Genomic DNA, 10,740 nt, shown 5'->3' with positions numbered 1-10,740 from the left:
TCCAGTTCTCATGTTGCTGACATTGAACAGTCTTCCAAACCAGACCTCTGAGTCCGTATTCCTGAAGGTCAGCCCAAGGACAAGTCTCATGCCTGGAGATGCTCCCCTGAGGGACACGCTGACAGTGCAGCGTATAACTTAATTTCTTCTCAAGGATCACATCAATGTTGGATAAATGAACTTTGGAAAATAATTGAGAATGTATTTATTTGAATTTTTATCAATTGTAATAGTCCTGTGGCTAACTCATTACTGGTTTATTCATACATCCATTCCATGTTTCCATAAATATCCCTATTGGTAAGCTATTTTTTTCAAGATAACTGTATATGCTGTAAGAGCCATAATTGGCTATAGATAACACATAGCAATATATATCAATAAAATCTTCATAATAAAGTGATATAACTTTTAAATATTCTTTATTGATAAAATTAGTAGAAAAAATGCAGTGAAATGAGTATGTTGAATGGATGACTGAGTCTTTATATTTGTATAGCTCTTCTTCATTTTCCAAGTTTATTCCAATGAGCATATAATTCCTATATTAAGAGAAGGGTAACCTATCTTTTTTTGTTTGTTTGTTTTTTCGAGACAGGGTTTCTCTGTGTAGCCCTGGCTGTCCTGGAACTCCTTTTGTAGACCAGACTGGCCTCGAACTCAGAAATCTGCCTGCCTCTGCCTCCCAAGTGCTGGGATTAAAGGCGTGTGCCACCACCACCTGGCTCCTATCTTTGTTTTAAGATACATAAAAGAAATGATTGTTGGAGGACATGAGTGGCAAGATACCAACAGGTCACATGAAGAATTGTAAATAAGAGTGCTCATGTGTTTATCACAAGGAAAAACAGTCAAGAAAAATGTAAGAAAAACAGAGGCCATGATTCAGCTTGGTCAAACTCAGCACTTTAGTTAAATTGGCTTCAACAATATTATGATGGTGTCATCAGATCAAGTCTTAAGACTTTATAGTTTGTATAGATACAGATACATGATAGAAAGGAAGAATTTATGGAAGCATGGAATAGGAAGCAGGAAGTGAATGAAGCAGGAAATCCCATCTGTCTCTTCTCTGATCTTAAAGCTGGAAGCACAGACATAAGTCAAATAAGATCTCAGTGAAATAACTAAACCTGGCTATTTGGGCTTGATTGTGGCAGAGGTCTGACTCCTGGGTTGCTTTTGGAACAATTATATGCTTTTTTGAATATTTGGTTTAAAGCTTCTTGGAATTTTATTGGAGATAAGAGGACTAGTTTTCTGTGAAGGTCACTGCAGGTCATGGGTAAAAAAAATATGTTTTTATTGCTCGTGAATTTCATACATACATACATATGTGTTTTGATCAGCACCCCATCTTTTCCCCTCTAGTTCTCCCCCTTTCCCACTTTCTCTTCCAAGCTTTAAGACACAATTATTTATTTTGTTTGCATTGGTGTCTTGCCTGTGTATATTGTCTGTATACCGTGTGTGTAACTGGTACCTAAAGAGGCCGGAGGAGGGCATGAAGTCCCCTGATACTGGAGTTCCATAAGTCAGTGGTCTGCACAATATGGGTGGTAAGAGTTGAACTCAGGAAGTGTTCAGATGAGTGTCCTCTGGAAATGTAGCCAGTGCTCTTACCATTGAGCCATCTCTCCAGCTTCCTTTCCCTCTCTACTTCATCACTGTTTCTAAATCGACTGAGTCCACATAGTGCTGCCTACATGTGCTGTCTACATGTGCATGGATATATGATACAGTGGCATTCATTTGCATATGTAGTTCCTTACCGTACCTGATCTTAAAATCATGCTTGGAAACTGTTGAGCATTTCAACATAGCAACAGTATGTTTATTTATTTAAACAGCATTCCATATAGCCTAGGCCAGTCATGAACTCCTGATCCTCCTGTCTCCACTTCCCAGGAGCTGTGATTACAAGTGTGCACCATCACATCAGACATGTAGAAAACATACATCTTTCGGTATTTCATAAACCCGTAAGGTAATAGATCTGATTTCTATTTTCAAGGTGAGTTTTTGGTGGATCTTGTATTTTTTCTTTGGAGAAATATAGTATATTATAACTTTAAGAGCAGAATAGTACTAAAATTACTACTTTCTAGGCTTTTGTGTTCAAGTTCCAAAAACTGATAGGTAAGAATCACATTTATTTATTTATTTATTTAAAATATTCTACATAAACAACATCAAAAACTAAACAAAATAAAACAGCATTTCTCCAGAAGGAGAGTTTTCTGCAGAAGCAGCAGTACAAGTTCTTCCTTCCACCCTCAGCCTCTCCTCTCTTCATCTGGACCTGGTGGAGATGTAGTTCCTCACAGCTGCAGGCAGGAGCGGGGAGCAGTTAAGAGTGGCCTTGAGAACTGCTCATCATTCTGAGCATGAGCACAAAGGTCTCACTCAGTGGAGATGCTTTATGTAAGGACCAAGTGAATAACGGATGCTTAACCAGAAATTAAATTGACTGCAAGCTCTAAAATGAACCTTTGCTATTGAGTAATTGTCAGCCTGGTCACTTTGTGTTTGTTCTTTGAGAAACTGTGCTGTGTAGAATCTTAACACTGTGATACAGCCTGTGCATGCTCCCTGGAACTTTGGCTAGCCTCCTCTCTACTCCAGATGGTTGCTGATGCACAAAATTGTGGGTACTAGGATGTTCATTGCAAGTAAATACTATAAAAAAAATCCATGATAGGGAAAGCACAAAGTTAAGATACTGCTTTTTGTTGTTGTTTTATTTTAATTAACTAATTGGATTCTTTCTGTTTTTTGTTTGTTTGTTTGTTTGTTTCAATTTTATGTATGTGCTTAACACCTGTAATGTGATTTTTTTGGTATACTCATGTATACTGAAATGGTCACACATTGTGAAATAGCCAAATAACTTCATATCATCCATTTCAAAGTTATCTCTGTGTATATGGATGTAGATGCAGAGGTGGTTGTGTGCATGTAAAATTCTATGCTTGGAGCCAGAGAGATGGTTCAGAGGTTAAGAGCACTTGCTGATCTTGCAGAAGATGTAGGTTTGGTTCTCAGAACACATGTGGCAGTTCACAATGGCCTGTAACTCCAGGTCTAGAGAATCTGATGCCTTCTGACCTCCTCAGCCTCATGCATGTACATGGAACATACATATATAGGCTCACACATACACATAAATAAAAGCATAAATACTCAAAAATGTTTGTCTTCTTATTTATAAAAACAGTATTCTTTTCATGCTATGTATATCTGCATTGATCATCCATCATAATTTAAGCTTTGTATGTGTCAATTCATGTATCTTCCTCTACTCTGGCTCTCACTTTACGCACCTCTGCTAACCCAGTTTAGTCTTTGTTCCTCCATAGTCATCCTTTCTTTTGTTTCATATTCTGGTTGTAAGTAAGAACTTGCATCGTTCATTTTTCTGTATCTGATTTATTCCACTTAGCATTATGTACTCCATGTTCATCCATATCACGACATGGGATAGGCTTTCTTCTTTCTTCAGAAGACCGATACTATGTGTACACACTACAATTTTCTCAGTATCCACCCACACACATACACTGAAGTTGTTTCCTCATCTTGGATATTGTGACTAATGCCACTCTGAGCATGAGCTTCAGTATCTTTAAGATGCGGTCATTTCACGTCCTTTGGTTATATGCCCAGAAGAGGGATTTGTGAGTTCTTCTTTTAATTTTCTGGGGAATCCCATGCTGCCTTTCATAGATAGATTTCCACCACCAGTGTCTGAGAGTCGCGTTCTTCACACTTCCTAGCTCTGGTTTTCTCTCGCCTTTTCAACATTAGTCACCCTGACAGGTGTGTGATAATGCTTCATATGGTTCTGATTTGCTTTTCCCTGGTAATTAAAGATAGCAAGCATATGTGTATATACCTTTTAACAATTTTTATGTCATTTTTTGGAAACATCTGTTCAGGTCCTTCACCCATTTTTAAATCCTGCTATTTAATATTTTGCATTTGGGTTGTATTGATTTTTAAATTTTGTTTTATTAAATTTTTTTTGACAATGTCATGCACGTATATAGTACATTCTGGTGACTTTCGCCTGTTTTCCCTCTCCTGTCCACTCCTGTGAACTCCCTTTCTTCAATATAAGTCCCTTTCTCAGTCATATCTTACTGCTCTCTATATAGGTTTTTCCAAGTCTGTAAGATACCTTTCCCTTTGGTCACCTGTGCAAAATATTTTCAGTTTAACATAATCCCCTTGTCGAATTTTTAGTTGGTTGCCATTAAAAACAATTGTAGTCGGAGGCTGGAGAGATGGCTCAGTGACTAAGTGTGCTTACTCATCTTCTAAAGAACCCCAGTTTCGTTCCCAGCATCCACGTCTGGGTGCTTCACAACCGCCTGCAACTCAGCTCTAGGAAGATCACATGTCATTTTCTGTCCTCTATGGGCATCAGCATACACACGTGCACACACAGAGAGACATACATAAAAATAAGTCATCACCAAGGCCAATGTCATGAAGCTTTTCCTCTTTATTTATTTAATTTTTGACATTTTTGTGTTTTGGGGCATTGAATTTATTTGATGCACTACACATTGAATTTTGTGTTTAGAGTAAGATACGAGACAAGTTTAACCATAAACAGGGATGTCTAGTTTTCCCTGGACCACTTTTGAAGGAGATGATCTTTCCACACTCAGAATCTTCATCAAAATTATGCACTGCTGTTTTAATTGTTGTAGCTTTTCAGTTTAATTACAATCAGTAAAACTTCATATTTTTCTGTCTGCATTTTTGTGGCTATTTGTGTTTGTGGTTCCACTTGAATTTTAGGATTTCTATTTCTAGCTCTGGGAAGGTGATGTGGGAATTGTAATAAGGACCACAGTGAATCTGTACAGAGCTCTGAATCTTAGCCACATTTGGATATTACCAAGTTTTCTAAACCACTTTCCCATTTGGTTGATCACTTGTATCTACTATCTGAGACATTTTCCTTTTTGAAGTTGTCTTTCTCTAGCTTTGTTATCAAATGATCCTTGACGCATAAAATATCTTTGGGACTATCTCTATAGTTCTTCTTTGAAAATGTTTAAGGAGGATTGGTATTCTCTAAACAGAATTCAGTCATGGAGCTATCTGGTCCTAGTTTCTCTTTGTTGAGAAGTATTACTATTATTACTATTATTATTATTATTATTATCCACTGGTTATAAATCCACTCTGGCTTTTGGTTTCTGCCTGGATAAATCATGGTGGGCTGCATATTTCTATGAATTTTGCTGTTTTCCCTCACTATCTTTGGTCCTACTATGACTAATACTCTCTTTTACATTTTTTAAACATCTGCTGCAATGTTGCCTCTGTTTTCTGATATTATTTATTTGAATCTTTTAAAAGAAATTTAAGTCTAGCCAAGCATTTGTTTTGAAAAAGAACAATTCTTAGTTCTGTTGATCTTTTCTGTAATTTTTTTCTATATTTTTCTTTTTTCTGAAATCTATTTGGTTTATTTCTAGTCTGATCATTCTTAATTAACTTCTTTTAATTTGGATATAATTTTTGTTTTCTTGATAGATTTTTGAGGTATAATATTGGTTTGAGGTTTTATTTTCTTGTGAGATTTTTGTCACTATAAACTTGGCCCTTAAAATTACTTGTTCAACATCCTTTATTTGAGTCATTATACCTCCATTTTGTGTATATAAATATAGTTTCTAATTTTCTCACTATTTTTGACTCATTGGTTATTTGGCTACATGTTGTATATAAAGATTAGTGAAAGGTACTCCTGTTATTGATTTTTAGTTTAATACCATTGTGGTTAAAAAAGAAAATGCTATGATTTAAATTTTCTTAGATTTGTTTGGACTTATTTTGTGTAGTACAATATGGTGAATGGTGCCGCTCGTTTTCGGGAAGCATGCGTATGTGTTTTTATGGATGGAAGGTTCTAGAAATGTGTGTAGACTCATTTAGCTAAATGTCTATTAAGTCTGATGTCTCCTTCTCAGCTTCCTGTCTGGATAGGTTTCCACTGTTAAAAGTGAAGTAATGAAATCCCCATTATTATTCTATTGCTACTTCTCTTTTCAAATTTGTTTGTATGTTTCATATGTTAAAGAATTGTATAGGGAGACAATGCTTACTCCAAACTGAAATTCTAGCAGTAAAGAAGAAGGAGAAGGGGAAACTAGAGTCGAGCAGGTAACTAACAATAATTACAACAAAAAAATTCTGTGGAGTGAAAAAATCAGACACAAAGGTTGCTTAGACAAGACTTTCATGTAAAAGAGATTGCAACATATTTCTATAAAAATGCAAAAGAAAGTAGCAAGAATTTGTAGTGTCTATGGGTCTCTCAACAGTGTATTTAATGAGCAAATAACTGAACAAACAGAAACATAAGCCAAGTTCCCACTGGGGTTCTTGGAACAAATAACTTCCCTGCAGTTGTGAAAGTCTAGAGTGGTATCAACCATATTTGGCCCAGGCCTCGAGGACATGAAAAATTTGTATAATGTGCATAGAAGACAAGAAATTGGAACCAGGGAAGGATGTAAAAGAAACATTCCAGGTAAGTAAGGGATGGAGATCAAAAATATGGAATCCAAAATTGATTAGCTAAACAACTCAGTTTTAATAACTCACTGTTAGAATTGTCGTGACTCTGGTACTATAAATTCTAATAATTTAGAATATGCTATTTCATTGTTGCCTTATTTGTCTTAGCTATTTCACTATTATGATAACCATCGAATAAATATTTCTACCTTTCCAAGTGTTAAAACTTACTGAAAAGTACCCAAATCAACATTAGTAAAATGATATTTATCTACCATAACTCCAGCTCTGTCCATACAGCAAACATGGAAACAGGAAATAGAAGCCTATACTCATTAGGAGACAGCAGCCCTGGCAGAGACCTCATAGCATCCTAGTAAAAGACTAGAAAACTATTAACTGAGGTAAACCAAATGCTGAAGGAAGTGTCACGATGAGCAGACTCGTGAAACCCCAACAGAACACAAAACAATGCTGTGTCTGAAAAGAGAATCTTGCCAGGTGGTACTGGCACATGCCTTTAATCCCAGCATTCCAAAGTCAGAGGCAGGTGGATCTCTCTGAGTTTGAGGTCAGTCTAGTCTACAGAGAGAGTTCCAGGACAGCCATGCAGAAGCCCTGTCTCAAAAGACCAGAGAGAAAGAAAGAAAAAAGAAGGGAAAGAAGGAAAAGAAGTAAGAATGAAAGGAGGGAGGAAGGGAGGGAGGGAGGGGAGGAGGGAGGGAGGGGAGGAGGGAGGGAGGGGAGGAGGGAGGGAGGGGAGGAGGGAGGGAGGGGAGGAGGGAGGGAGGGAGGGAGGGAGAGAGAGAGAGAGAGAGAGAGAGAGAGAGAGAGAGAGAGAGAGAGAGAGAGAGAGAGAGACTCTTTTAATGTTCATTTCCTATAGAGAAGAATTATTTTCCAATCATCAAAGCTTAACCTTTACCAACCACGACAGTTATCTCACCGTGCTCCTCGCAGGTCCTCTACAGAGAGGAGAGGGGGTGAGCATGGGAAAGAGCAACCATGTTTTCTGTTTTATAGGCATTGTCAAAATGTGAAAGTTTAATACCATGATGTTTTCCTTTAGGTAGCATTACTTTTTCCAGTTAGATACTAAAATCAGTTTTGTATTATAAGCAATCCTGCACAAATTCAAGCATGTCTTTTTAGCATAGTGCACAGGATTTCTGAGCTGGAGAAGTCCGGATCCCAGCACTCACAAGCCTGGGTTTACAAGTTCCTGCTGGGCGCCATGCCCTCTCCAAGCAGGCAGCCTGGTGATGAAAGCTAGCACTGCTGCCCAGAGTTCTCGATCTCCATTCGCTTCTACAGCCTGGTATTGCATCTCCAACAGAAACCTCTGCAAGGTCCCTCGAGTCCTTTCGCCAGCTTCCACTGTGACATTCTCCTTTGCTCCCCCCCCCCCCGCCGATGTAGAGCTTTCAATTAATTAATGAGAGAGAGGTCGTGTGATGGATTGTGACAGACGATTCACCCTGCAATGGGATTTTGCTACGTGTTAATTGAGAGTGATTAGGTGCGCACATTTTAAGGATGGTTTCCTGACAGTGTTCGTTTACATGGCTTGTTCTTGCAGCCCGCACATGTAAGCCAGCTCTGTTGAGTAGGGGTTAAACAGGGCCATGGAGGAACCCAAGAGAACATAAGATAAAACATCCACAGTTTGCCCTCTCAGGATTGAGATTCTCACTGACACGTTTCAGATAAAGCTAACTGATTATTTCTATTCTCGGGGTTTTACTTGAGGCTTCAGATTCTCTTAGAATTCACTGACCTTAAAAACTGAGCTGCGGGTCACAAGAGACCATTTTTATAAATTCTTCCGCTGTGTGAGAGGGTCGCTGCACTCTCCATTATTGAAGGAAGGCAAATCCCTCTTTACATCTCTCTAATTCTTAACAGAACTTTGAGGACAAATGAGGTCTTTCTCCTTATCTAGTTTTCTCTGATTGTTAAAGACACACATAAAAGAGTGGGTTATTTTACAATTTCTGTATTCTTGCTACAAGGTTGAGCTAAGTCGTGGATATTAGTGGCTTGTGATAATTTTTATTTGATATTTATTTATTCTCTCACAATTTCATGCATATATTGAATGAACTTTGGTGAGTATCTTCCCGTTATCCTCTCTTATCTCCACCCGCTGCCTCATCCTCCGCCAGCAAAGGCCCTCTTACAGTCATGTCTTTTCTTAGAGATCACTGCGTTAGCGTTGCTCTCATGAGCATGGATGGGGCCTATTCACCGAGGCTGCTAACTGTTACAACTCTTTAATTTTCTTTGTGACCTTAAATTTCTCATCTTTCTGCCTCTACCTCCTGGGTACAGAAATTGCAAGTATGGGTTGCCTCACCCTGTATATGCAATCCCAGGGAGTCATTCTCAGGCTTTGTGTATGCTAGGCAAGCATGCTACCCACTGAGTTACATTGTCAACCCATAACTTTTGATTTCTATCATCATCTCTTTAAAAAGAGATCCTGATGTGGGAGGGAAATTGAGCCATGGGAAAAGTTGGAAGAGAGAGGGGAGGGGTGATGCTTCCCTTGGATGAAAACAATAAAAGGAAATCTAAAATAATTGTAGCATATAATTGTAATATATAATAAAAAACTTAATATGTAGTATTAAAAATATATAATACAGATCTATTATATTATATATAGTTATAGTTTATATTTTATGTAAATATATAATTATATATTTGGTATAATATATTAATATAATATATGCATTATAATATTATGTAGATAATATAGACATGTATATGTAATATATGTGCATATAAATGCCTTTTATATATGTATAAAGTATATTATATATTATGTGTATTCATATATAAACATATGTTTATATATGACATGTTTATTATGTATATATAACATATAGATAATATAATATATTATATATCCATAACATATTATATATAATATATAAAATCTAGAAATATAATATGTATAATAAATACATAAAATTTAAAATATAAATTTAAAATAAACGAGGGAGTAAGTAGAATGCAAAAGAAAGTTCAAACTTACACAAATTAAGAGAAGAATATAATAATCCCCATATACATATCCTTCAGCCTTGACAATTAATAATATATAAATAACTTGTCTTCAAATTGCAGCACTTCCCCCTGACAATACAATATTTCATTGTACCTTTTTGCAGCAAATTGCAATTACAGTCCTGAATTATATAGAGGATAGAAAAGGGAGGGAGCTTTGATGTTAATAAATCCAAGTACTATTATCCTGCCCTTAAAAAGTTAAATTCATCACCATCATCACATATCCAATCAAGCCTCCAGTTTACGAGCATTGTTTTACAAAATGAGTACTATATTTGAGTAAAAAGAAGTGAGCTGTGTCATGGGGTGTGTTCGAGGAAATTCTAGGAATTGTCTTCCAAGATGTAAAATTACATTGCCAAACATATTGGAAAATATGTCTTTGGTAGTTAAGCTTTACAAACCAATTGATGGTTATATCAAGATGTCAGTGATATTTTTAAAAGATTATTGAAGGTTAGAATTATCACAGGCAACTTCAGCAATTCTGCATTGTATTCCACCCAATAAAAACTGATTTTTTGCTCCTATTACAAAGACACTGGCTTGATACAGGATAATTTATGTTTCCAATATTGTATCTAGTAAGTCTGCTGCAAGACTTTCCTATGATTTGCAATTTGAGCTACATCTAAACCACATCCTACCTGGTGAAAATATTGATAAGTGTGAAAGACTTTATGACCTTCATCTCTAAAATGATGAATGGCCCAGAAGTGAAAGAAATGAAAACTGTCTTTTGGCGATCTTTTTATGACATGCTTTATCTTTGCAAACCAGGACACTAAAGGACCAAACACTGAACTGGTCTAGCAGGGTCAGGAAAAGGACAAACTTTTTCATTGTCTGCTGTAGCCATTCCAGAATGACTGCATTGGCTGCATATCAATCATGCGGTGGAGGCTAAGCTGTACCTTAGATAACTACAGGAAACTTCTGTGTAAGAACTACCGAGGTGCCTGGGCACGGTGATTCATGATACCAATTCTAGTATTCAAGAGAGTGGAGCAAGAGGATTGTGAGTTCAAGGAAACCTAAGTTACAAAGTGAGACTCGGGAGAGGGGGAGGGGGAGGGGGAGGGGGGGAAGACAGGGAGAGGAGGAGAGGGGGAGAGGGAGAGGCAG

The sequence above is a fragment of the Mus caroli genome, unplaced genomic scaffold (genome assembly GCF_978045245.1).
Source record: "Mus caroli unplaced genomic scaffold, Mus_caroli_1 scaffold_2, whole genome shotgun sequence".
In the NCBI taxonomy this organism is placed as follows: Eukaryota; Metazoa; Chordata; class Mammalia; order Rodentia; family Muridae; genus Mus; species Mus caroli.
Note: the sequence above shows the minus strand (reverse complement) of the source record.